Source organism: Elgaria multicarinata, chromosome 22 (genome assembly GCF_023053635.1).
Source record: "Elgaria multicarinata webbii isolate HBS135686 ecotype San Diego chromosome 22, rElgMul1.1.pri, whole genome shotgun sequence".
Classification (NCBI taxonomy): domain Eukaryota; kingdom Metazoa; phylum Chordata; class Lepidosauria; order Squamata; family Anguidae; genus Elgaria; species Elgaria multicarinata.
In genome coordinates this window covers 3,566,369-3,592,861 of record NC_086192.1, presented here as the reverse complement: position 1 = coordinate 3,592,861, position 26,493 = coordinate 3,566,369, and the positions used below count along the sequence as shown (strand labels likewise).

General features: G+C 42.9%; 1 protein-coding gene across 1 annotated transcript in view; it reads left to right on the top strand.

Annotated features, from left to right (window-relative positions):
- The first annotated feature begins 468 nt into the window (after positions 1-468).
- CALN1 (calneuron 1) overlaps positions 469-26,493 on the top strand; it is a 154,938-nt gene continuing 128,913 nt past the window's right edge. The window contains exon 1 of the mRNA XM_063146601.1: positions 469-500. The gene's annotated coding sequence lies outside the window, so the exon portion shown is untranslated. The remainder of the gene's footprint in view (positions 501-26,493) is intronic.

Below are 26,493 nucleotides of genomic sequence, written 5' to 3'. Positions count from 1 at the left end.
CTGGCCCGCTTGCATTGGCTGCCTATACGTTTCCGAGCCCAATTCAAGGTGCTAGTTTTAACCTATAAAGCCCTACTTGGCTTGGGACCGCAATACTTGATGGAACGCCTCTCCCGACATGAACCTACCCGTACACTGCGCTCAACATCTAAGGTCCTCCTCCAAGTGCCTACTCCGAGGGAAGCTCGGAGGATGGCAACAAGGGAGAGGGCCTTTTTGGTGGTGGCCCCCCGACTGGAATGATCTCCCCGATGAGGCTCGCCTGGCACCAACATTGTTATCTTTTCGGCGCCAGGTCAAGACTTTCCTCTTCTCCCAGGCATTTAACAGCATTTAACAATGGTTTTGTTGTTGTTGTTTATTCGTTCAGTCGCTTCCGACTCTTCGTGACTTCATGGACCAGCCCACGCCAGAGCTTTCTGTCGGCCGTTGCCACCCCTAGCTCCCCCAAGGTCAAGTCTGTCACCTCCAGAATATCATCCATCCATCCATTAACAATGGTAAGTTTGTTTTTAATGGACACCAGAATTGTTTTTAAATGGATACTGTTGTTTTTATACTGTTCTTTCTATGTTTTTGATGTTTTTTAAATTTTGTATACTTTTTAATGTTTACCATTTTTAACTGTTGTAAACCGCCCAGAGAGCTTCGGCTGTGGGGCGGCATATAAATGCAATAAATAAATAAATAAATTTAATGTGGGTCGGGTTTTGAATACAAAACAAATAAGAACAGATAGTTTAATATATGTTTATGAAAACAAGACAGCTGAAGAGGTGGTCCAGTGTGAGATAGCAGTAGCTAAAGCAGAGAGAGAGGGGTGAGGGAAAGGTTGCACAGAGATGGTGTACAAAAAAAAGGAAATAGAAGAAAAAAGAAGAGAAACTTGGCCAGGGGCAATGTAGGAAGGAAGAAGCCAGAAAGAAAATAGGGTCAGAAAGCTGGTGGAACACAAAAAAAGGTGGACCTAAAATGGACTGGGCCTTACAGAATGAAAGTTAGCCTATAATAGTGCTCTAGAATGGAAGTTTTCTCAAGTTGTGGGCAATGTCATCTCCAGTGAGTAAAAGTGCACAGGATTTTCTTGCTGTACTATTGCTTTGTCACCATGTTTCCTCAATATATCAACCTGACCTAGAAAAACATTAAAATAATTTGGCATGATTGGAGAGTGTTATTATTGCTGAGAGATGTCTTACTGGCATTTAACTGACTGAGTATATTCGGGAAAGGAGTGAGAACACCAGAAAGGCCAGGGGAGGAACCCCCTGTGGGCTAGTATGTCCAGGTTAGGGAGATTTGAGGACTCCTGTATTGTTAGATGCAACACCTGATTTTGAATTGGAACGGTGGTGAGAAGTGCCCCATTTCCCTTTTGAGAATGGAGATCGGACGAAAGGGCCTGTTCTCCCAAGTGAAGCAGAAGAGTGTGTGAGTTGCTAACCTGTTTTGCCTTTTTCACCCCGTGTGGCATTTTAGCAGCAGTAGAGGTGATTACCAGTGGAGACAAATTCTTTCAGTAGAATTTTAGGTTTATAGCAACAGGACAATGGAGAGAGTATTCCTGTGCCTTAGAGCAGGGGTCCCCAACCCCCGGTCCACGGACTAGTACTGGTCCGTGGCCTGTTAGGAACCAGGCCACGCAGGTGAGCTGCTTTCACCCACCCACCCCCACCCCAGCGTACCTGGGCGTGGGGCGCCATCTCACCTGCCCAGCCGAAGCAAAGCTAGGACACTGAGGTGGGGGTGGGCGGCTTTGGAACAGCACGCCCGGCTGGAAGCCGCTCTGGGAGAGCGACTTCCGGGTGTGCCGTTCCGAAGTCGCCCGCCCGCCCGCGCCAGCATCCTGGCTTTGCTTCAGCTGGGCGCCTACCCAGCCGAAGCAAAGCCACACACACCCATTCCAGCATCTCTCAGAGCCGCTGTGAGAGAGCGGCTTCTGGGTGCAGCGGCGGGGGTGGGGAGGCTGCCGGAGCTCCGCTCCTCCCTCTCGGGGACCAGGCGGGCAGGACCCTGGCCTCCAACACTGGAGGCACACGGTGTTGTCGGCACTCCGAACACAGAGCAGGTTGCAGCTTGGGCTGATGCTTGGTGGGAGGAGGAGGGAGGGTGGCTGCAGCTTGCAAGGAAAGGGGCGGCCCACCCCTTGACACCTCCCTAGCCCCTCAACACACACACACACCCGGTCCGTGGAAAAATTGTCTTCCACGAAACCGGTCCCTGGTGCCAAAAAGGTTGGGGACCACTGCCTTAGAGAGCATCCTAGGTACTACAGAATTCTTTAGAAATATTGCTACAACCTTGGAATGGGGATCCTGGCATCTGATCCCTCTCGCTGCACCCTAGCAGCCACCATGGAAAGAATTGTGGCACCTGCATTCAAAGCTTGCAAAAGTGGCCTCAGAGAACCACGGACGGGATCTAAAGAGGATGTTGTGGTGGGCAGGGAGGGGAGAGGCCAAGATATAAGAAGTCCCATGGGCTCTCCAGGTCCAGATGCAGACAAGATACTTGCTTCTGAAGAACCCACCACATGCTCTCTCAACCCTTGGCCACCATACCTTTTTGAGTTAGCCATTGGGGATTGACCAAATGGATTGGGGAAGTTCTGAATGCATAAAGTGGCCCATAACCTTGAAGGAGGTGGATGTGTGGTCACTACTGAAAACACCTTCCCTGGATCCAGAGAACCATCCTAACAATAGTCCGGTCGCAAATACCTCATTTCTCTGCTTCGAAAGGTGGTGACACCTTGGATGAAAATGATTGTTTTGATCCATTCCAGTCTGGGTTGAGGATGCAATTGGCCTTGCTCACCCTGATGGATAACCTACTTCAGGAGAGGTACAAGGGGTGTGTGGCCCTGTTACTTCTTCTTGATCTCTTGTTGGCTTTTGATACAATTGACCATCTCTGTGAGTTGGGAATTGGAGACACCATTTTACCATGGTTCAACTCTTACAGGGTCAGTACTAAACATGACTAACCAGTATTAAGCTAGCTAAGCAGGACAGAATTAACAATTTTGGGTGGGTGGGGTTTTAGTGTGATTTTAGATCCCTCATTGGACAGAAATACAACCACCCCTAAGACCTAAATGGTGGTGAGACTTACGCTTCAGGCCTATATGGCCTATCGTTTGATCAATGTTTGAAGAATGTTGCACCCCGATGACAGAAAGAGTATACATTTGTTTCTCACCAGTACATCATAATTATTTTCAGTTAAATTATTTCTTGGTTTCTACTAATTTGCTGCAGCAAATAAAGGCTTGCAGGTTTGATACATTGGTGATTTCAGATCATACCCCAGTACGCTTGGGAGTCAGATTTTCCTATGCCTCTTGGTCTCTGGTGTTTCAATGTTTCTCTTTTAAATAATGAGATTTTATGATGAGATTTTTAAATCTCAGATCTCTGCTGAACTGTCTGAGTATTTTAATATTAATTAGGGTACTGCAGGTTCTAGTGCCGTGGAATGGGAGGCCAGCAAAGTCTCTATTAGGGGCTTTATGGAGGCTTTACATAAGAAAAAACTTAGAATAGCGTAACAAGTGATCCCTAAGCCGGCAAGGACCATACTAATTGTGATAATTACTGACTGATCTCACTAATAAATCTTGATATTAAAATATTAACTGCAATTTTAGCTGGTAGATTGCAGCAAGTCATTACAACATCGGTTGGACCAGATCAAGAGGGATTTATTTAAAACAGGCAGATAATTTGGGATTAGTTGTGGATTTGATAGCTTTAGACATAGAAAGAACTGATCAGTGGGCTATTGTTTCTTTGGATGCTGAGAAGGCTTTTGACAAAGTTCATGGAAATTTATGCCTGTTCCATTGAGTAATTTTGGTTTTCCAATGGAATTTTTGAAATGGGTTAGAATTTTATAGTCGACTCCAAGAACAAGAGTTGTGACTAACAGCTGGTTGTCAGCTTTCCCCCGCCCCCCCCTTGGGAGACATACTAGACAAGGATGTCAACTTTTCCCGTTGATATTTGATCTATGTTTGGAACCACTGGCTTGTACAATTAGACAGGACAGTAGTATTCATGGGTTTGTGCATGCTGACATAGAATTCAAAATTATTCTTTATGCTGATGTTCTTTATGCTGATGCTCTCATTAATCAGTGTATTCAAATTTATTTTAATCAATTGAGATATATCTCTGGGAATTAGTATTCCCAGAATAGGTAATTAAATTAGGGCACCATCAAAATTGCCCATTAGCCAACACACTAGGAAATATGCTCTCTCCAATTGGCATCATAGAAATAAACAATAAAGGATCATCAGCATAAAGAATAATAATTTTTGAATTCTAAGCTGATTAATGAGACATAGATAGACATAGATAGATGGGCATCATCTTTGGAGTAAAGTCAACATACTAAAGATAAACCTTATACCTTACGTTATGCGTGGGATTTTCCAGTTTTCTAATTCTCTCAGGAGCTTTTTGGGCAACTAGATCTAACTCTTGCGTTTATAACTCTTGTGTTGAAGACTTGAGTTTTAGAGGTAATCATACCACTCTTTCTATTTCTTACAATGTAGCCAGGGGCAAATCTACACTATTGCTTATCACGTTGTATATTTCCCATGTTAACGTTTTATTTCTTTGTGTTTTAAAATGTAACGGGGCACACTTAGGAATTAAAGTGTTACTTATCTTTTGCTTTGACGTTATAAATTCATTAGAAACACACTGTTTCTAGTATCACTGTAGCTTGGTGTTACATTTCTTCGGACGTTACATTGTTCCACCCACTTCCTGTCCTCCAAGCCGAATGGACACGAGGACAAAACACAGGAAGTGTAGCTGTTTTAGGCGCCGATTTCAAATAAACAAGCCCCCAAGTCAATGATTGGATGAACAAGGAGGTTTGAAATTGGGAAGACACGTAGCGATAACAAAGGAAGGGGGCACGTACAACCTCATCCAACGTCGTTACAACGAAGAAAAAGAAAATATCTAACAATACAGAGAAGGAGGAAACAATGATGATAGAACGTTACAAAATGAGCGTTATGTGTCCCAATGAGGTATCGTAACCCTTCTTTAACATTATTTTTCATTAGTGTAGATCCTTTCCAGGTTCTGAGCCTCGTGTGGCACAGAGTGGTAAGCAGCAGTTACTGCAGCTGAAACTCTCCCCACGGCCTGAGTTCGATCCCAGCGGAAGCTGGTTCTCAGGCAGCCTGCTCAGGTCAACTCAGCCTTCCATCCTTCCGAGGTCGGTAAAATGACTACCCAGTTAGCTGGGGGAAAGGTAGCCGCGACTGGGGAAGGCAATGGCAAACCACCCCGCTACGAAGTCTGCCAAGAAAATGTCAGCGAAAGCAGGCGTCCCTCTAGGAGTCAGCAATGACTCAAGTGCTTACAGGAGAGATTCCTTTCCTTTCCTTCCTTCCAGGTTTGCCACTGACATGGGCTCAAGTTGTCAGGGATGCTTTAGGGTGGATTCCTGCATTGAGGTTGGACTCAATGGCCTTATAGGCCCCTTCCAACTCTATGATTCTTGTTCCCAGGTGCACTATTTTGGGAGGGAAGTACTGGTTGAACACCACAAGAGCCAATACTGTAGTAGTTAGAGAAGAAGTGCTGGTGAACCTTTTCCGCTGGGAGTTGTACGTATAAGCCTTGGTTGTTTTATTGTGGTTTTAATTTTTGTGAACCGCCCAGACAGCTTCAGCTATTGGGCGGTATAAAAATGTAATAATAAATAAATAAATAAATAAATAAATAGGATTTTATTAAATTAATTTAAAATACTTAAAACCCCAAATTTCATGTTTTTAAATTTTTCTGGAACATTGTAGAGCCAGACCTATCAGCGTGCCAAATTTCAAGTTTCTAACTCATCTGGAAGTGGGTAAACATATCCGGACATACATCTCACACACACATGCTTTCCATTTTATAGGTAGAGAAGAATGTTTTGGTGGACGATGTGAGGCTGAGAGGCTTTCTTGAAAATAAAGGTAGCATTGGTACCTGGTGCTTTGGTGTGCAGCATGCCTTGTCACCAACAATGTACTTGGTGCTGTACAAAATATACAAATAAAACAGCGATACCCTGCCTAGAGGCTTACAACCTAAAATCACATTAAAACATATGAAGGGGGGGAAGGGGTTCACAAAACAGAAATAAGAGAATAATCATGCCTGCCTCAGAATTGAACAAAAAATGAATTTAAAGATAGATAGATAGATAGATAGATAGATAGATAGATAGATAGATAGATATTGTAATCAAGAGGGGCTTGGAGACTAATGGTGAACTGCAGGAATGGAGTACCATAGAAGAAGCCATGGCTGGGTGGCTGGTACACACCCTAACCTCCACACTACAACATTTTGTTCCAGGTATGACATGATTCTTGCCAGTGCCGCCCCCTGAAAAGAGGCACAAAGCACATCTCACAGAGAAATGGCTGCGAGAAATCCCCCACCCCACCCCTCGGTTCTGATTCATTCTTCTCCTTTGCTCCTTAATCCACACCTCACCTTACAGTATCCCCATCTTGCACTTTCCATGCCAGAGGTTGGCTTTTATACCTCCCTACTTTCAGAAGCTTCTTCTGTCCCTTTAAGATTACACTCTCTTATTCTAAGCAGAGCCTCAGCTCCTTCAAGACCATCCAAATCTATTTTTAGCAACACCACTGGGGTCCCTTTTTGAATGCCAGCAGCCCTTTCAATTACTATAGCCAGGATCCAGTCCAAAACTCTCTCCAGGTGCCTTCAAATTAAGTCAAGCTGCCTTCTTTCCCCCAGAAGGTAAGATTTCTGCCTTTCTAGCTCTGCTGCAGTGCTTTGCCACCTTTCAAATGAAGCGAGCTGCCTTCCCCATTGCTGAATTCAGGGCGAGAATTGCACTAAGACCCGTGCTTTTTCGTTGCTTTCTTTAGCCCTTGCGTTAGTGCTGTTGCTTCTCATGGGTTATGTTAGCAATTCTTGTATGCAGATGAATTGGGACTGCTGACCCCAGTTTTATTTAACCCTCTCTAGGATGCTTTGGAATGAGGAATCTTTACAAAAACAACAAGGGTGCTTTATGTCAATAGGACACCTGGAACACTGCAATCAAATTTAGGTCTCTCTCTATTTGTGTAGCTGTGCAGGTTTTCCATCCCCATGGGTGCAATCCTATGGTTTGCCGCCTGGAAGCCTCCAATCTCGAAGGCTTCTGAATATCCAATGCCCTGCTAGGCTACTGCCAGCAGGGCAGGAGAAGTAACAGAGGTAGTTTTCTCCACTCTAGATAGGCTCTGCTGGGAGTGGTGGTGGGGTTGAAGAGGCCACGGGATATTTCACATCCTGGCCTCTCCCCTCCCCTCTCATCAGAATACCTCCTTTTTTTACCTCGGTGAGGTAATCCAAGGCTGCTTTTGTGACCTCTGAAAACAACCATTATGACTCTTTCCACAGTGGCGGGTGTGTGTGTATGTGTGTATGTGTGTTGGATCTTTAAGCCCCCCCTCCAAAGACTTAAGTATATATGGCTTTCAGAGAGAGGAATCTGAAAACTCCTATGGGCCCCGGGATGCTCTCCAGGGACCATGAGATTGCTCTGTAAGAATGTACTTAATTTTAATTCCTGGGAATAGATATGGACAAAAGAAAAAAATACTTTTCTAAATTTAAATCTGAAAGCTAAATACACCCAGAAAGGTAGGATTCACTCAGTGATGTTGCATAAATTATGCCAAATCCAAGTGTGCCAAAATCCAATAACGAAACACTCACGAAAGATCACAGACAAGGCGTTGGGCTCCAAACATTTACGCTCGAGAATAAGGTGACTTTTCTTGCTCACGCCGAAATTCAGAGTCACGACGCGCCACATTCAAATCACAGTATAGTCCAGATGTTACACGTCATTTGCCCCCATCTAATTGGTCCACTTCATCTGTTACATCACTTGGGCATGCTCAGTTGTTCTCGAGCGGTGGCCACAGGAAGGAAGTGCAAGGGGGTGATGCATGGTCGCCGCCATAAGCACATGGAAAATCCCGGCTCCCAGATGTGTTTTGCCTCGCCTACTTGAGTGTAAACCTTCCCTTATTGGTGATGTGGCTAGGGGCAGTCCTAATGACTTGGCTGAGTTTAACTGGCCGGTGTCATTTCGAACTGACCTATGGTGTTCTCCTGGCAGTTAACCAGCAATGTGGATTCAACAGGATTAGCTTGTCCGGCAAGAAAGGCGTTTGGAAGTCACCTACATGCTACTCACCTGGGGATAAATGGAGTTTTTTTACTGAGGGGCGTCTGGCTACTTCCCTTCTCTTCTTTGTTGTGCTCATTTGCCTTTTCTAGGTGCCCCCGGGTGGGCTTCTGTTGGGGTGTCCTAACGGGGTGTGTGTGCATGTGTGCTTGCATGTGCAAATGCATGTCTGGACATGTGTCTGTGTGTCAGGTAAAATGGGCACTCTAGTTTATACTTCAATGGTGTTGAGATTATGTCCCATATTCATAGTTTTATGCAGACTTTCACTGTGTGCAGCTCCTGCCCCATCCCAGGGGGAGGGGAGTTCAGACATGGTCAGATGGTCACTAGAGCTGCAATACTATCCCCACCTAACTGAGAGTAAGTTCCATTGTACTCAATAGGGCTTATTTCTAATACATATATGCATTTGCACTATAATTTTTTGGTTTGTATGGGTTCCATGTCCAGTTCTGGGCTCCATAGTTCAAGAAGGATGCAGACAAGCTGGAGTGTGTTCAGAAGAGGGCAACCAGGATGATCAGGGGTCTGGAAACAAAGTGCTATGAGGAGAGACTGAAAGAACTGGGTGTGTTTAGCCTGGAGAAGAGAAGATTGAGAGATGACATGATAGCACTCTTCAAATACTTAAAAGGTTATCACACAGAGGAGGGCCAGGATCTCTACTCGATCCTCCCAGAGTGCAGGACACGGAATAATGGGCTCAAGTTAAAGGAAGCCAGATTCCAGCTGGACATCAAGAAAAACTTCCTGACTGTTAGAGCAGTACGACAATGGAATCAGTTACCTAGGGAGGTTGTGGGCTCTCCCACACTAGAGGCCTTCAGGAGGCAGCTGGACAGCCATCTGTCAGGGATGCTTTAGGGTGGATTCCTGCATTGAGTAGGGGGTTGGACTCAATGCCCTTATAGGCCCCTTCCAACTCTATGATTCTATTGATTCTATGATTCTATGTCTTTAGGAGTGGCTTCCCACTATTAGTTTAAGCTTTAGCAAACCATGCTCCTTGACCCTCTCCCCTTTCTTTTGTTGCTTTATTTTAGTTGATAGCAGGTGTAAACATTTGGGAAATCAAATGAGAAATGCAGTTATTTCGTGATAATCTGGAAATAAGTGCAAATTGTTATTTAACATCAATGTTGACTATCTTTAAAAAGAAAAAAAGAACCCATTTGAGCTGTGTGGTTTTTTAAGCAGAAGCAGTTTCTCAATTACAGAAACATTTTCATGCACAAAGTCTTTAAAGTAGTTGAATTGTGAAATTTAGACAAACGCAGCACACTGGCCGGGATCCTAAATGCCACTTCATGTGTCCCCAAGGCTGCCTGGGGGAATGCTGGTCTGCCCCCCCCCCCCCCGCCCACTTGAATTGTGGGTTTTACTGTGGCATATCATAGCCTAGGGGTCCATTGATTTGAAGTATTTTTATGCCTCTCCTCAGCCAAAAGGGCGACTAGAGTGATTTACATTTTAATTGATTAAACAATTAAATAGGGTTACACTCTGAAAAGGAGGACAGGGCTCCTGTATCTTTAACAGTTGCATAGAAAAGGGAATTTCAGCAGGTGTCATTTGTATATATGGAGAACCTGGTGAAATTCCCTCTTCATCACCACAGTGAAAGCTGCAGGAGCAATACTAGAGTGACCAGATTTAAAAGAGGGCAAGGCTCCTGCAGCTTTAATTGTGATGAACAGGGAATTTCACCAGGTTCTCCATATATACAAATGATACCAGCTGAAATTCCCTTTTCAATACAACTGTTAAAGATACAGGAGCCCTGTCCTCCTTTACATAGGGTCACCCTAAATTAATCATGTCCCAACCCATAGGCTTACAATCTAAAATACACAACACGTAAGGGAAAACAAATGGGGAGGGGGGATATATATATATATATATATATATATATATATATATATATAAGCAATGTGGGTGAAAAGGCTCTCCCCTCCCCTCCCCCTCACTTCCCTCATTACTTCCTGTTGGAATGCCTGCTAAGAATGAATGAATGAAATCTTTATTGCTAAAAGCGATAAGCCATCACAATTCGATATAATAAAAACAAGTAAAAAGTTAAGCTAAAATAAATAAGTTAAGTAAGTTAAAAATGGATGATATAAAGTAAAATGAAAATAATGAGCACAAATGGAATATAAAGATAAAAATCACATTAACGTACATTAAGAACTCGTGAGTGGGGAACTAGATCAGTACAGATACCAGAACGAAATCTTCAGCTCTCCATTACGAAACGTGTTGGAAGTCTTGGGGGCTCGCTCTCAACTTGCTTGCAGCTAAGGCGAATTTTGCAACCAGATCAGTAATAAATACATTATTGCCAGCCAGCAATATTATTATTATTATTATTTATTTATTTATTTATATAGTGCCATCAATGTACATGGTGCTGTACAGAGTAAAACAATAAAATAGCAAGACCCTGCTGCATAGGCTTACAAGATTGGTCAGAAAGATAACGAAGAATGTGATCGAGAATTTTTTGACGAGAGGATGTATAGATATGGCATCGCAACAGATAATGTTGAGTGTCTACGGCCTTTATGAGCCCCTGGTTCTGGACTATTACCCCAATCATCCCTTGTTCACGATGGAAGCATCACAGGTTCAGATGTGTGCAGTGGTGGCCAGAGTCCATTGGGGCTGGTGGGGCAGAGGACAGATAGCAGCCAAGGAGAAGCCAAGACAACACAGCAGAGGAAGCCAACTTGGCACCTACATTTCTCTGCTTTACAACAGGAACCCACTGCACAGGAAAGCCAAACAAATATGATTTTACATTAAAATCATCCCTGAAAATAGAGGGGTGGGGTGGGGGGATCCACATATCAACACACAACCCTCCAAATTCACATCAATAATCCACAGCACTCCTTTGAGCCCACATTTCTCCGGTCCACTAAGCAATCCATTGCACAGGAATGGGAAACTGAGGCAGGCCCATTAAAGCCCCTTGCAAAGAAAAGGTGAGAGTGGGGACTAGGAAGGATTTAAAAGTAATAGCCAACCCACTTGTGATAATAGGAGATGGTTAACTTGCTAGAGGAAATTCTTCTAACAACCCCCTGAGGAAGGCCTTTGAATAAAGTACAGGCTGAAACATGTCGGGCTTCGTGAAAATAAATTATTTGCATCCTGAGAAACCGTTTCTCTTTTTTTCTGACCTGGCTTGGATGCCCTCCTTTTGTTTTCGATTTCTCTATGCTGTCCTGGCCACACACACTCAATTCATACACACAGATGTAATCTTTTTAAAAGCAACCGTAGCCATGCTAGCCTTAAGGGGAAAAAACCCAAAATCCATAGTAGTGTAATACTTTTATTAAGCCTACTCAAACACCACAAAATTGTGCAAGCTTTTTAGATCACCAGCTTTCTTCATCAGTCAAGTTAATACAACAAGCAAGATAGAGGGACGGATCGGAGGGAAAGGCTAACTTGATATTGAAATCATTAGGGGTGTGTTCCGCTCCGTTACGGATCCCCGGATCCGAAGTGGAGCAGGCCAATACGGACCTCCGAAGCCCGGTTCTGGAGTGGATCGAGGGAGGTCCAGATCGGCTCGAAACGGTTCGGAATGGTCCGAAGCGATTCGGACTGTTCTGAAGCGATTCGGACCATTCTGAAGCTCCAGGCCCAGGTAAGTGGGGAGGGGAGCTTACCTGGCTCCCCCGTCCGCCGCCACCGCGGTCCATGCAGCAACGGCGGCAGAGCCAGGTAAGTGGGGAAGGGGGAGGGGGGCTTACCTGGCACTGCCACCGCAGTCTATGTGGCGATGGCGGCGGAGCCGAGTAAGGGGGGAGGAGGCCTGTTTCCACCTGAAGACTGGGCCGCAGTTGAAGCCACCACTCAGACCATGACAGAGCCAGGTAAGAGGAGGCGGGCTTACCAGGCTCTGCTGTCCGCCGCCATGGTCTGTGCGGCAGCTGACGGCAGAGCCAGGTAAGGGGGGAGGGGGCTTATTCAGCCCCCACTTTGTCCCCCTTCCCCACTTACCTGCCTCCGCCATCCGCCACGGAGGCAAGTAAGTGGGGAAGGGGGGCAAAATGGGGGCTAGATATCGATCCGGATTTCCGGATATCGATCCAGATTCGGTTCCGGAGTAGATCGGCGGAGGTTCGGATCGACCCGAACCGGTTAAGTCCCAATCTGGAGGGTCCGGATTGGGTTCTGAAGCGGTTCAGGTAGGGGGTGCACAACCCTAGAAATCATGATGTCTGAATATTCAGAGTGCTAGTACACACACATACACACGTGTGTGTGTGTGTGTGTACTAGCATAAATACTTGATTCATCTGATGAAAGAGGCCATTAAATTTTCTGTCACTATAAATCTGTTTTGTTTTAAGGTGGCACAGGATTCTTGGTTACATACCCCACATTGACCAAGGTATATTTATATATTCATTTCACATATTTATATATTCATTTCTGTTAGCATCTTTAAATTAAAGCACAATTTAAAAGTTGAAGAGTACATTTCCCAGCTGTCCTGATTAAGCTTAAGAACAGTTTATAAATTCTGGGGTTTAGTAACTTATGTCCCAGTCCCCAGTTACTCAATCCGCTATTTCATCACCCCTGGATAGGATAATAGCTTTCCTTGAGTGGTACGATAATCTCTCTTCAGCTAAAAATACATTTTTGATTAAAGAGACAATAGACCTTGTCTACTTGATGCAAACTTCCATGATCCCTTAAGCCTTCCCAACTAGCAAAAATAGAAACTTTTGGCATTAAGTTAGACCCAGGAAAGCCAACAAGACACAACGGAGCTGTCTATATGCTCTGGAAGTCCCAGGGTGGCTGCAAATCTGTGCTGCGCCAGTTATACGATGCAGCCGCTGGTTCGAAGCCACCCTGAGGCAAAGACCTCAAGATCAGCAACAAAAAAATTGGAGATTTACTCTGACTTTTCCTGCCCAAGTGAAGTCAGCACAGCTTTTCCGCCGTCTGTCCTTGCTCTGGTGTTGCTCAGGGGGCATTCCGGGGTGGAAGGCAACCTCCCATTGGTCACTGGAAGCCACGGGAGAGGGGGAGGGCCTGGTCAGAAAGCCCACACTGCCTCCCCCAGTGAAGATTATTCACCGCCCTCCCCATACACACACAACAGTGATACCGCAGGGTTTAGCGGCAGAGCCGTGCCAATTCGATGCCATGAAGACAGCCCCAAGGTCGTAGGCCCTTGATGTCAGATAAAATTTAAGCAATTGTCGACTCACGGAAGACAAATGCAGTTCGTGTATTTTAATCATGTATTTTAACCATCACACTTTATTATTCGTCAAAGGCAATATTGTTAGTATTAAACCACTTTGCCATTTGCATTTCTATTGAGGGCTTTATGGGAAAGTTTATTAAGATTGCTCCAAAAGTATACTTCCACTTGTAGAAATTTTCTTCCACTCAGGGAAGGGCTGTTTTATACTTCAGGCTGAGGCCACCATAAGAAATGACATTACATCCAATGGTGCTGTTTTTGGTGAGACACACAGGCACCATATTTATGCTTTTCTTTTTCCTAAAGCTTTTAAAACTTGAATTGTTCTGACTTTTATACTGCCTGTTTGGTGCATTCTCTTCCCCTCCTTATTGCTTTATTATGATTTTATTAGAATGTAAGCCTATGCGGCAGGGTCTTGCTATTTATTGTTTTACTCTGTACAGCACCATGTACATTGATGGTGCTATATAAATAAATAAATAAATAAATAAATAATAATAATAATAATAATAATAATAATATATGCAGAGAATATCTTTTTAAAACATTTCTTTTTAACCCACTGTCCAGACATAAATTAACAGTCACCCAGAACAAAGTAAATATCCTCAAAATAAGATGTTTAGAGCTCCAGGAAGTGAGGGCACATTCAGTAATGCCCCAGCCTTGTGGTGACGAGGGCCTCTACAACCCACCAATTGTCTGAACAAGTTCCGGGAAGCTTTCTAGCAAGGTCTTAGACCTCAGGTGGGCAACCTTCAATTTGTGGGCCGCATGAGGCCCTCTGCTTCCCTCTACGCAGCACTCTGGCACTTTTATATTGCCACCATAATACCACCATGATGAGAACCGGAAGAGCTGGCAGGAAAGTGCGACCCAAGCACACAGCATGACATCTAGAGTATTGTTCCTATACTGCTCTGGGAGCATGCGCTCTGTGATTGGTTCACAGGTAGCAAGGTGCATGCACAACCCAACCAAAGAATGTGACATCTGGAGGAGCTGTGTGTTTGCATTGGGTCTGCACCTTTGGTCGACTCTTCTGTTTCTCCTTCTCCTTTGTTTCGCATTCGGGCACAAAGCTAAAGAAGAGGGCATAGAAGGAGGCCTAGTACTGGGGCAGGAATGGCAAGAGGGCCAGGGAGCAGATTACTGGGTAGAGTGCAGACAGAATTCGGAGGGGGGGATTGGCAGAGTGTGTGAATATGTTTGTGTGGATAGATGGGTGCTGTGTGTGTGTTGGAGAGAGTACATGAATAAAGGGATAATGAAAATATAAAAAATACTTCAAATCCATGGACCTCTAGGTTATGATATGCCACAGCAAAAACCACAATTCAAGTGGGCAGGGGGGGAGGGCAGACCAGCATTCCCCCAGGCAGCCTTGGGGACACATGAAGTGGCACTTAGGATCCCGGCCGGTGTGCTGCGTTTGTCTAAATTTCACCATTCAACTACTTTAAAGACTTTGTGCATGAAAACGTTTCTGTAATTGAGAAACTGCTTCTGATTTTAAAAATAATCACAAATGGGTTCTTTTTTAAAAAGAGAGAGAGAGAGAGTGTCAACATAATGAATGAATAGGGTGCATGTTCATGTATGTGTGTGGTTGTGAGTGGATGGATGGTGTGTGTAAGAGAAAATGCAAGAGATATTAGATGAGGCATAGATGGATGAATGGGGCATATGTTTCTGTGAATAGCTTGATGTGTGGGTGTGGGGGGTGGGTGTGGAGGGTGAGTGTGTGGCTATGAGTGTGTGAGAGAGAGAATGACTGAGGAGGGAGGGAGAAAGAAAAAGCAGGCATTATCTTCCAAAGGAACACTATCATTGACAGGAAAAAAAAAGGTTCACTAGCACTTCTCTAACTACTACACTGTTGGCTCTTGTGGTGTTCGACCAGTACTTCCCTCCCAAAATAGTGAACCTGGGAACAAGAATCATAGAATAGCAGAGTTGCAAGGGGCCTACAAGGCCATCGAGTCCAACCCCCTGCTCAATGCAGGAATCCACCTTAAAGCATCCCTGACAGATGGTTGTCCAGCTGCCTCTTGAAGGCCTCTAGTATGGGAGAGGCCACAACCTCCCTAGGTAACGGGTTCCATTGTCGTACTGCTCAAACAGTCAGGAAGTTTTTCCTGATGTCCAGCCAGAATCTGGCTTCCTGTCACTTGAGCCCGTTACTCCGTGTCCTGCACTCTGGGAGGATCGAGAAGAGATCCTGGCCCTCCTCTGTGTGACACCCTTTCAAGTATTTGAAGAGTGCTATCATGTCTCCCCTCAGTCTTCTCTTCTCCAGGCTCAACATGCCCAGTTGTTTCAGTCTCTCTTCATAGGGCTTTGTTTCCAGACCCCTGATCATCCTCTGAACACACTCCAGCTTGTCTGCATCCTTCTTGAAGTGTGGTGGCCAGAATTGGATGCAATACTCTAGATGAGGCCTAACCAGGGCCAAATAGAGGGGAACCAGTACCTCACGCGATTTGGAAGCTATACTTCTATGAATGCAATCCAAAATAGCATTTGCTTTTTTTGCAGCCACATCACACTGTTGGCTCATATTCAGCTTGTGATCTACAACAATTCCAGGATCCTTCTTGTTTGTAGTATTGCAGAGCCAATACGCAGGAATTTGAGATATTTTTCTCAAATACAAATGTTACTCAACAAACTAAAGGTGCTTCTATGATAGTTTGGTCACATAACTTCACAGTGATCCATCAGAGCTTAAGCAAGGGACAAGGCTACACATTTAAGAACTTTTGTTCATACAAATACAAATTAGCCTGGGCAGCCTGAATTTTGGAGAACAGCACCTGGGAGAAATGATATTCATAATATATCTGAGCATTATGAGCTGAAAGGTAGATATAAATATTTGTTTGGTTTTACAGCAATGCAGTCTATGCATTTGTGTACATAGTTTGCCTTTCTCTCTTCTTCATTCCTCCCTAATGGGCTAGACGCACTGGGATGTTAAATGTGTATGTATTTTGTTTTACTTATAAAAAAGAAAAGAAAAAGAAAAACAGCTATGGGGAAGTGGGGACGGAGTGTCAACTCTTTCCTCTGTTCTCCAGTCCTGGTGATCTCCATGTCTCAAAGGTGCAATTTCCATGTAGATGGAAGCTATCATTGAAAGTTGCCATTGTCATTGGAAATATCAGCTTCAGGAGGAGGTAATTTCACTTGGACAGCAGCATAGGAACAAAGGGTTAAAACGAGGGTGGATAAAAATCAATGATTTTTAAATATATATATATATATATATATATATATATATATATATATATATATCAATCAGATTTTAAAAAAAATTAACCTGGATTTTTTTTTATTTAAATCAGATTTTTTTTATTTAAATTGGATTTTTTTAATAAAATGCTTTTTGAGGAAAAATGTATCTAAAGATAGTTTATTTAAGATACATTATAGTCCAAAGGTTATTCATCGTGAAATAAGGATTAGTTTTTAATGATGTAGCATAAGGCTGTTTAAATTTTTTGGTAAATGAATTCCATTAATCTATTCACAATGTCACCCTCTTCCGGAGGTTTCTGTAAGATTATTTTTCTCCTTCCAATAAAGTACAGCAGAAAAGTTGTCCAAATATGAATGATTAACCTATTAAACTGGAGATAGTTCACCTCGCAATAATTTCATAATTATCTATGATGTGTTTCTAATAGTATAACTAAATCAGTATATATATCTGTAAAACTAATCTGAAAAGTTGCTATTCTAAAAATGAAACCTTCATCTGGTTGTAAATGTTAAGATTATACCAGCAAGAATGAGGCTTTAGCAACTCAGTTGTGTAAAATATAGCGTGGAAGAGTACACTTTTGGGGGTGGGGGGTGTCACATGATTAAAGCATAGAACAGTAGAGCCAGAAGGGGCCTGCATTGAGTCCAACCAGCTGCTCAATGCAGGAATTGAGTCTTTCTGAATAGTGATGTAAATCGTGATTTAATTTAAATCATGATTTAAATCAAATCCTCCCTGGTTAAAACCCTACCTCCCATGTACCTTGACCCACATCCAGATAGGGAGGATGGAGTACCTCAAACCAGTAAAGAGCCGTATGGCACCTTAAAAGTTTACTGATTAATTGTAAGCTGAACATGGCACACTGGTAGGGTGACCCTATGGAAAGGAGGACCGGGCTCCTGGATCTTTAACAGTTGCATAGAGAAGGGAATTTGAGCAGGGATCGTTTGTATGCATGCAACACCTGGTGAAATTTCCTCCTCATCACAGCAGTTAAAGCTGCAGGAGCCCTGCCCTCTTTTGTATCTGGTCAAAAGGGCAGGGATCCTGCAACTTTAACTGTGGTGATGAAGAGAGAATGTCACCAGGTGCTGCATGCATGCAAATGACACCTGCTGAAATTCCCTTTTCTACGCAACTGTGAAAGATACAGGAGCCCTGTCTTCCTTTCCATAGGGTCACCCTACACACTGGCAAGGGAGACTATGGAAATCTGTCATAGACTATCATAACCCATGCTTTTAGTCTTCAAAATTAAACAATTACTAGGGGATTTAAACATAGTGGGATTTACTTCTGAGTAAATCCTCATTTGCTTCTCCCACACACACATCATCAACAAATGCAACAGTACTGGACAGAGAACTCAGGTCTGGAGGGTTCTAATCCCCAGGCCAGGTGAGGAGGCAAAGAGAACTGCCAGCAAAGGTGTCTCCTCCTTTTATTTCAATTTTCTTTTTAGGGTCATCCAGGGCCTATTATGTACTAGCCCTAAGGACCCTGTGGACCCGCCTGAGGTCCACTGTAATGTAATGCGTAGGCACCTCCGGGATAAAACCTCTTGCATCCACCAGGACTTAGATTCCAGCAGTTGAATCAGGTGAGAACCCTGGTCTAGTTTTCTTGGATGAGTTTCAGTTGGTACAGCTCAAGGATGTTAACAAGGTGCTTGTACAGGTTTGTGCGACCACTTCCGTACTGGACATTTGCCTCTCCTCAAGGATTATTAAGTCAGTAGGGAGGGAACAGTTGGCTGGGCGAGAGAGGCAATTAATGCCTCATTACAAGAGAGAGTGGTCCTGGACCACCTGAAAGAGGCAGTGGTGAGACCACTCCTGAACAAATCCTTTCTGGACCCAGAAAATCTAAACAACTTTAGGCCAGTGGCAAATGCTCCTTACCTGGGTAAAGATCTTGAGGGTGGGGTGGGTGGCCAACCAGCTCCAAGCACTCTTGGATGGGACTATCTGGATCCATTTCAGTTGAGGTTCAGGCCCAGTTTTGGTACAGGAACAGCCTTGGTCACCCTGGAAGGTGAGCTATGTCGGGAGAGAGACAGGGGGAATGTGACTGTGGTATCCTTTAAGGCTGTGCACTCCCTACCCAAACCACTTCGGATCCGGACCTTCCGGATCAGGCTCGAACCGGTTCGGGTTGATCTGGACCTCCCGTGATCCACTCCAGAACCAGATTCGGAGTGAGATCCGAAGGTCCAGATTGTTATTTGGCCCCCATTTTGCCCCCCCCCCTCTCCACTTACTTGCCTCCGCAGCTGCGGAGGCAGGTAAGTGGGGAAGGGAGGATAAAATGGAGGCTGAATAAGCCCCCCTTACCTGGCTCCGCCGTCCGCCACCGCACGGACTGCAGCGGCGGTGGACAGCGGAGCCAGGTAAGCCCCTCTCCCCCTCACCCACTTACCTGGCTCCATCGCCACCACGGTCCATGCAGCAGCTTCAACTGCAGCCCAGGCCTGTTCAGAACAAGACTGTTCAGAAACTGCAGCCTGTGCAAGATCTGGCAGACAGATTAATAACTGGTACCAGAAAGTCTCAGCATAAAGTGTCTTGCATGAGTATTCACACACACACACACCCCTTTGATTTGTCCACATTTTGTTGTGTTATAAACTCGGATTAAAGTGGAGTTAATTAGGATTTCTCCTCGCTGATCCAAAATAGTCTATAATGTCAAAGTGTGGAAAGATTATATATGTTTTACAAAATGATTTACAAATGTAAAACTGAGAGGTCCTGATTGCTTGCGTATTCACCCCCCCCCCTATGCTGTGACACCCCTTCAAGAGGCAGCTGGACAACCATCTGTCAAGTATGCTTTAGGGTGGATTCCTGCATTGAGCAGGGGGTTGGACTCGATGGCCTTGTGGGCCCCTTCCAACTCTGCCATTCTATGATTCTATGAACCCATAAATAAACAAAGAACAATTGTACAAATGGCTCAGGAAGGGTGAGCTATTTCCTGAAACAAAAGGATTCCTAATAGCTATACAGGATCAAATTATAGCAACCAAGAAGTACCAACAATACATTATGAAAGATAACAGTGTAACAACAGATTTATGTAGGAAATCTCATCAATTCCAAGAAACAATAGACCATGTAACTGGAGGATGTAAAATTATGGCAGGAATGGGAATTAACAAAAATGCTTATAACTCCATCATTTTTTAAGATAAAGACATGAAACTTGGCACAATGGTAGCTCTTAGGAAGGGCTTTAGTCATACCAAATTTGAAACAGATCCGTTCCTCCATTGAATTTTTAGGAATTTTTTAAAAATTGAGGTTTTAAAATTATTATTTTTAAAATCGTCATTTTTAAAGATAAAGAGATGAAACCTTGCACCATGATAGGATTTAGGTAGAGCTTTAGCCACACCAAATTTGAAACAGATCTGTTCATTCATTGATTCTTTAGGAATTTTTTTATAAATGAGGTTTTAAAATTATTATTTTTTAAATCGTCATTTTTAAAGATAAAGAGCTGAAAATTGGCACCATGATAGCTTTTAGGTAGAGCTTTAGCCGTACCAAATTTGAAACAGATCTGGGGGCAGTAGCAAACCTTGTTAACAACAACAGCAGCTTGCAATGAGTGAAGATACAGTCAGAAAAGATATTTGAGGGAAGGGGAGAATGTAACACAGAGAGTATAGCAAAAGCTTCAAAGTACAGCAAAACCTACAAAAGTAGGAGTGAGTGAAGTTAATTTCAGATACATTGAATCTCTCACTTGTTCTTTATTTCAGTGATTTTAACATTAAGATGTTATGTAGAAGAGATTTGTCTTAAATGTGTGCTGTAAAATCAGACATGTGACCAAGGCTATGTTCGGGTGGGCACGCCCCCTTGGTACTGGACAGGCCCCCTTGGGGGCAACCATGTTGTCCTCCTTTCTGGTTTCCAAAATATGGTCACCCTAACCTACACCATACTATACATACTCACCCCAAAAAATCTTGGAAAATGCAGATCATAAAATATACTGGGAAAGAACAATACATACAGACAAGAGAATATTTTGCAATCAACCAGACGTAACAGTTATAGACAAAAAGGAAAAACACACATACCTCATTCACATAGCAATACCTAATGACAAAAATATTGGAGAAAAAGAAAAGACAGAAAAATATACACCACTGGCCATGGAAGTCAAAGAACTATGGCAACAGGAATTATTCCATTAGTCACATCACATAAAAAAAAAACTATACAGAAAACCTTCTGAAACTGGACCTACCAAAATACATTCACACATCCCGAAAGCAGTCATACTTAAGACATGCTCAATAGTCAGGAAATTCCTAAATCAGTAAATGACAGCATGACCTGGCGAAGTCCATCATGTCCGTCTAGAAAAACTGCCCCAAGTGAGACAAGATAATAATATTTTGGCCCACAAAATTGGCTGCAGTGGCAACCACGCTATGAGAGGGTCTGAACAGGGTTTGAACACTTTCCCCAAATGTAATCAATATAGAAAACTGATACATTTTAACCCCTTTTACCGCCCCCCCTTCCTGAAGAGGAATGGGCATTGAGGTTGGAGAGACTGAGCGGGATGAGTATTCCAAAACACTTGATTAAAGGAGAACAGATTCGCAAACGGTTAATCTTTCCTCTGTAGTTTGAGAATTGACTTGCTGTAATTCCACATGTTAATAGAAAATTCTACTGGGAGACATTAGCAGCATTTCCATCTGAATGATAGGATTTGCTTTGATGTAATGTGCATTTGGGATTAACGGAAGGCGCTTTTTAAAAGTAGTTTAAGCAGAAACAAACAAACATATTCCTTAAGGGAAAACCCCTGGAACGTGAGCTGAATCAACATTGAGTTGTCTTGAAAAGGGTTAGGGATCTGTCTGTGTTTCACAAATGGGCAAATGTCTTTCATTCCATCATCCGTTCGTTGACAGAATCAGAATTTTTTCCTCCCTTTGGAAAAGTCCGCAAAAAGGTCTGCCACAATTTAGATAACTTGCTGGCAGATAATATTTTGCCTATGTTTCTTAGCTCAGTGGACAATCAATGAGCAGGGTGCACAGATACAAAAACGCAAAAAAGCATGCCAGTTGAAGAGAGACCAGAGATGTATCAAAATTGTATGGTTGTCTTTTAAATGGTGTATACATCAGTGTATTTTCGTACTTTTGTGCTATTAAATTTGCATACAATTCTGAAAAATATGCAAAAAAGCTTTCTTCAAGTCCATGGAAGGTCCACTGCCGAATCTGTGGGTTGTATTCTCATATATATGATGTCATTGCAATCCATTTTATATTTCTTCGATATTCCTAAAAAGGGTCAAATATTTATTTCAACGCTTTTTTACATGGCTCATTAGTCGGATATAATAATAATAATAATAATAATAATAATAATAATAATAATAGTAATAATATATTTCTTACCTGCCTCTCCCTTTGGATCTGACAGAATCTGTCAGTTTTCCTGTCTCCCACACTCAATTTTTTAAATATCAAGTTGTTGAATAAATGTATTAATATTTAGATGATAAGGATGAAATTTCCGTCCACCTGCACCAGCCAAATTAAATAAGAACTGTACTTCCCAGCATGGAGAGGGGGGAATGAGGGTGTACCCTCAGTTCAACACCACAAATATGGTTGAATGCATAGAGATTCAGACCCATGCTTTGAAGAGCTAAGTACTCAACACCTGGATGGACTAATCTGACAGCTACATTTTCTCTCTCATCCATTGTTTTCATTATTATTATTATTATTATTATTATTATTATTTAATCTCAATGAAAAAATGCTAATTTTTGGTTAATAATAATACCAAACAAAATTCTCACCCAACTCTGGCTTCAGGCCCATGAAAACCCACCTCAGCCTCTGAGGTTTTATGCTTCTTGGGTATAATGGTTCCAAAGGGCCGTTTTTCACATAGTCTATGACATGGATTTTACTCAAAGGGTTTGAGGCCTTTGTACAGGCCTTAAAAATGAGGGCTGCCATTGCAAGTTGAAAAATCTCCTCAGGAGCTCTGCGCCCATCGGGGGTGGGGTGGGAGGAGCAGATTTTTTTTTAAAAAAATAAAAAATAAAAAGACACTTACCTTTTGCGCACAAGCTCTCATGCGCGCGTTCCTCTAAAAAACAAAAAACAAAATGGCGGGCGCAGCGTCCTCTCCCTCTGAGGTCGTCACGCACCATGTGTAGACTGGTAGCTCTAGCTGAGGCCTTAGAGTAGAAATCAATGGAACCCAAGAATTTAGACTTAATAATGTTAGGCCTATTGAGATCAATGGAAACATAATAAATTAAATCCCATTGATTTCAATAAATCTTAATTAGGATTAAGTCTACATCTAACCCAAAGAGAATCCTGACACAATTATGCAAATAATCACATAAAGATTGCTTCTTTGGCCAGTATTCTTTCAATGGGTATATACAGTAACGGGTGTCATCAGACGAGCATTTTATTGCATGCTCGTTACTGGGCACTCACCGATTTTTGCGGGTCCTATTCATGACGACATCTGCATCATGTGTGCCTGCCACCCCTTCTAGCTTTCTTCGTGTGACAAAAAAAAGACCCTGATAAATCCAAATTATTTTTATTATTATTATTATTATTATTATTATTATTATTATTATTATTATTTATTTATTTATATAGCACCATCAATGTACATGGTGCTGTACAGAGTAAAACAGTAAATAGCAAGACCCAGAGCTTGCCACTATCTCCTGCTGTGTGCAGGAGAAGCAGTGTGATTAAAACAGCCCACTGAATGGGCCATGTGCACGTTGTTTACTTCCTCTTTTGAAAGAGGAAGTAATGGAGTAATGTGGGCAGAGAAGTTATGGTAAGGAAACGCACTTTCCCCCATGTAATGACTCTCAATGAAGAAAAGATACAAGCAAACTGAAGGAACTGAAAGTTACATCGAAGTGTGCATTTCCCAATTCCAGAAATAATTTTAGGAAGTCTCCTAATTAAAGCAGAATTCAAGAGGAGTGAAATACAGGAAAGAGGGAACCTACAGGAAAATAAAGGCATAGAACAGGGTAAATCTCAAGGCTTTGTTTAAGTTCCTAACAAGTCATAGTTAGTTAATTGAAGCATTCTGTGTGCCGCGTTTTGCTTTGATCTTTTGAACTGCTCTTATATGATTTAGTTGCAACTGGATAGTTATAGTCTAATTTTCATACCAATGCTGAACTGTATTTGTATTATTCTTTAATCTTGCTGTCACTGAAACAACACATTCTCTGGTAACAGCTTCCCATTAAAGCATGAATTAAATAGATTTATAGCAATCATCTCTTTAACAATACATCAGTGCTCTGGTGGAGGGCCATAACTCAGTGGTGAAGCACATGTTTTGAATACAGAAAGTCCCAGGTTTAATCCTTGGCATCTCCAGGTAGGGCTGAGGATGAGTCCTGTCTGAAACCGTGGAAGCCAGGCAGTGTAGCCAATGCTGAACTAGAATCTAGTTACCAGATTCCCAAAAGCGAGCCTATGACCCCCCCCTGGAAAAAGTGAAGTACAACCTATAGGGGCAGGTTTGCTGTTTGAGATTGATAAACAAATGGTCAAGGAACACCTAATTTCTTTTAACGAGTTTAAATCTCCAGGGCCCGATGAACTGCATCCTAGAGTAATAAAAGAGCTGGCAGAAGAACTCTCAGAACCACTGTCTATTACCTTTGCAAAATCATGGAAGACAGGTGAAGAATAGATTTGTCAAGAACAAATCCTGCCAGACTAATTTGATCTCATTTTTTGATCAGGTAACCTCCCTTGTGGACTGTGGGAATGCTGTGGACATAATATATTTTGACTTCAGCAAAGGTTTTGACAAAGTGACCCATGACATTCTGATTAACAAACTAGCTAAAAGTGGGCTAGATGGAACAACTATTAGGTGGATTCACAGTTGGCTACAGAATCGGACTCAAAGAATGCTTATCAACAGAACCTTCTCAAACTGAGGGGAGGTAATGAGTGGGTTACAGCAGGGCTCAGTCCTGGGCCCAGTGCTCTTCAAGATTTTGATTAATGATTTGGTGCAGAGAATGCTTATCAAATTTGCAGATGATACAAAATTGGGTGGGAAAACTAATACCCTGGAAGACAGAAACAAACTTCAAAGGGATCCTGATAGGCTGGAGCGCTGTGCTGAAAACAACAGAATGAAATTTAACTGGGATAAATGCCAAGTTCTACACCTAGGAAAAAGAAACCAAAGGCACAGTTACAAGATGGGGGATACTTGGCTCAGCAATACTACAAGTGAGAAGGATCTTGGAATGGTTGTAGATCACAAATTGAATATGAGCCAACAGTGTGATGTGGCTACAAAAAATGCAAATGCTATTTCGGGCTGCATTAATAGAAGAATAGCTTCCAAATTGTGAAAGGTACTGGTTCCCCTCTATTCAGCACTGGTTAGGCCTCATCTTCAGTATTGCGTCCAGTTCTGGGCACCACACTTTAAGAAGGATGCAGACAAGCTGGAGCATGTTCAGAGGAGGGCAATGAGGATGATAAGGGTCTGGAAACAAAGCCCTATGAGGAGAGACTGAAAGAACTGGGCTCATTTCACCTGGAGAAGAGAAGACTGAGGGGAGACATGATAGCATTCTTCAAATACTTGAAAGGTTGTCACACAGAGGAGGGCCAAGATCTCTTCTTTATATTGTATTTTATATTATGGTTTTATACTGTTGTTTTATACTTTGAATGGTTTTAATTTTTGTGAACCGCCCAGAGAGCTCCGGCTATTGGGCGGTATAGAAATGTAATAAATAAATAAATAAATAAATACCAGAATTTAGGACACAGAATAATGGCCTCAAGTTACAGGAAGCCAGATTCTGGCTGGACAACAGGAAAAACTTCCTGGCTGTTGGAGCAGTATGAGAATGGAACCAGTGACCTAAGGAGGTTGTGGGCTCTCCCACACTAGAGGCCTTCATGAGGCAACTGGACAACCATCTGTCAGGTATGCTTTAAGGTAGTAGATTCCTGCATTGAGCAGGGGGTTGGACCTGATGGCCTTATAGGCACCTTCCAACTCTACTATTCTATGATTCTATGATCTGCAATATATAGGGAAGTGCAGATTATAGACATCATGGACAGTGATGTCGCTGTTTTGCTTATATCACCCCAAGTAATACTGAATTGTTGGCCAATCCTGTGTCATCAGAACTGGAGTAAAAGCAGATCTAGTGAGAAAAGAAGGAGGTGTCATCATAAATGGGGATTTAAAACAACAAGGTAGTATGGCCGTAGGCACACACAACTGCTTAAAAGCAAACTACTCCCTCAGATTCTGTATGGAGCTCCCATTTGGGCCCATGGAGATATCACACCATTAGCAGTAGTACAGCACAAATTTCTATCCAGGACCCTTGGAGTTCCTAGATCTACATCTAAGGATATTGTCCGACTGGAAACTGCATGTCTCTCAATCCATACATTGATTCTAAAAGCAGCTATATCCTTCTGGTTAAAGATAGTGTCTCACCTGGCCCCTCCATTGGTGCTGTCCACATATGACGATATGGGGAAGGATTCATGGGCAGACAGGATGAGACACTCCATCTCCAAATTGGGTTTCTCGCAAGCATTCCTCCTTACGAGGGGGTTTGACGGGGCCAAGGATGAGATTGCTAGAAGGCTGTATGACTGTGATATTCAGCCATCTATGGCAGCGGTCGAAGTGAG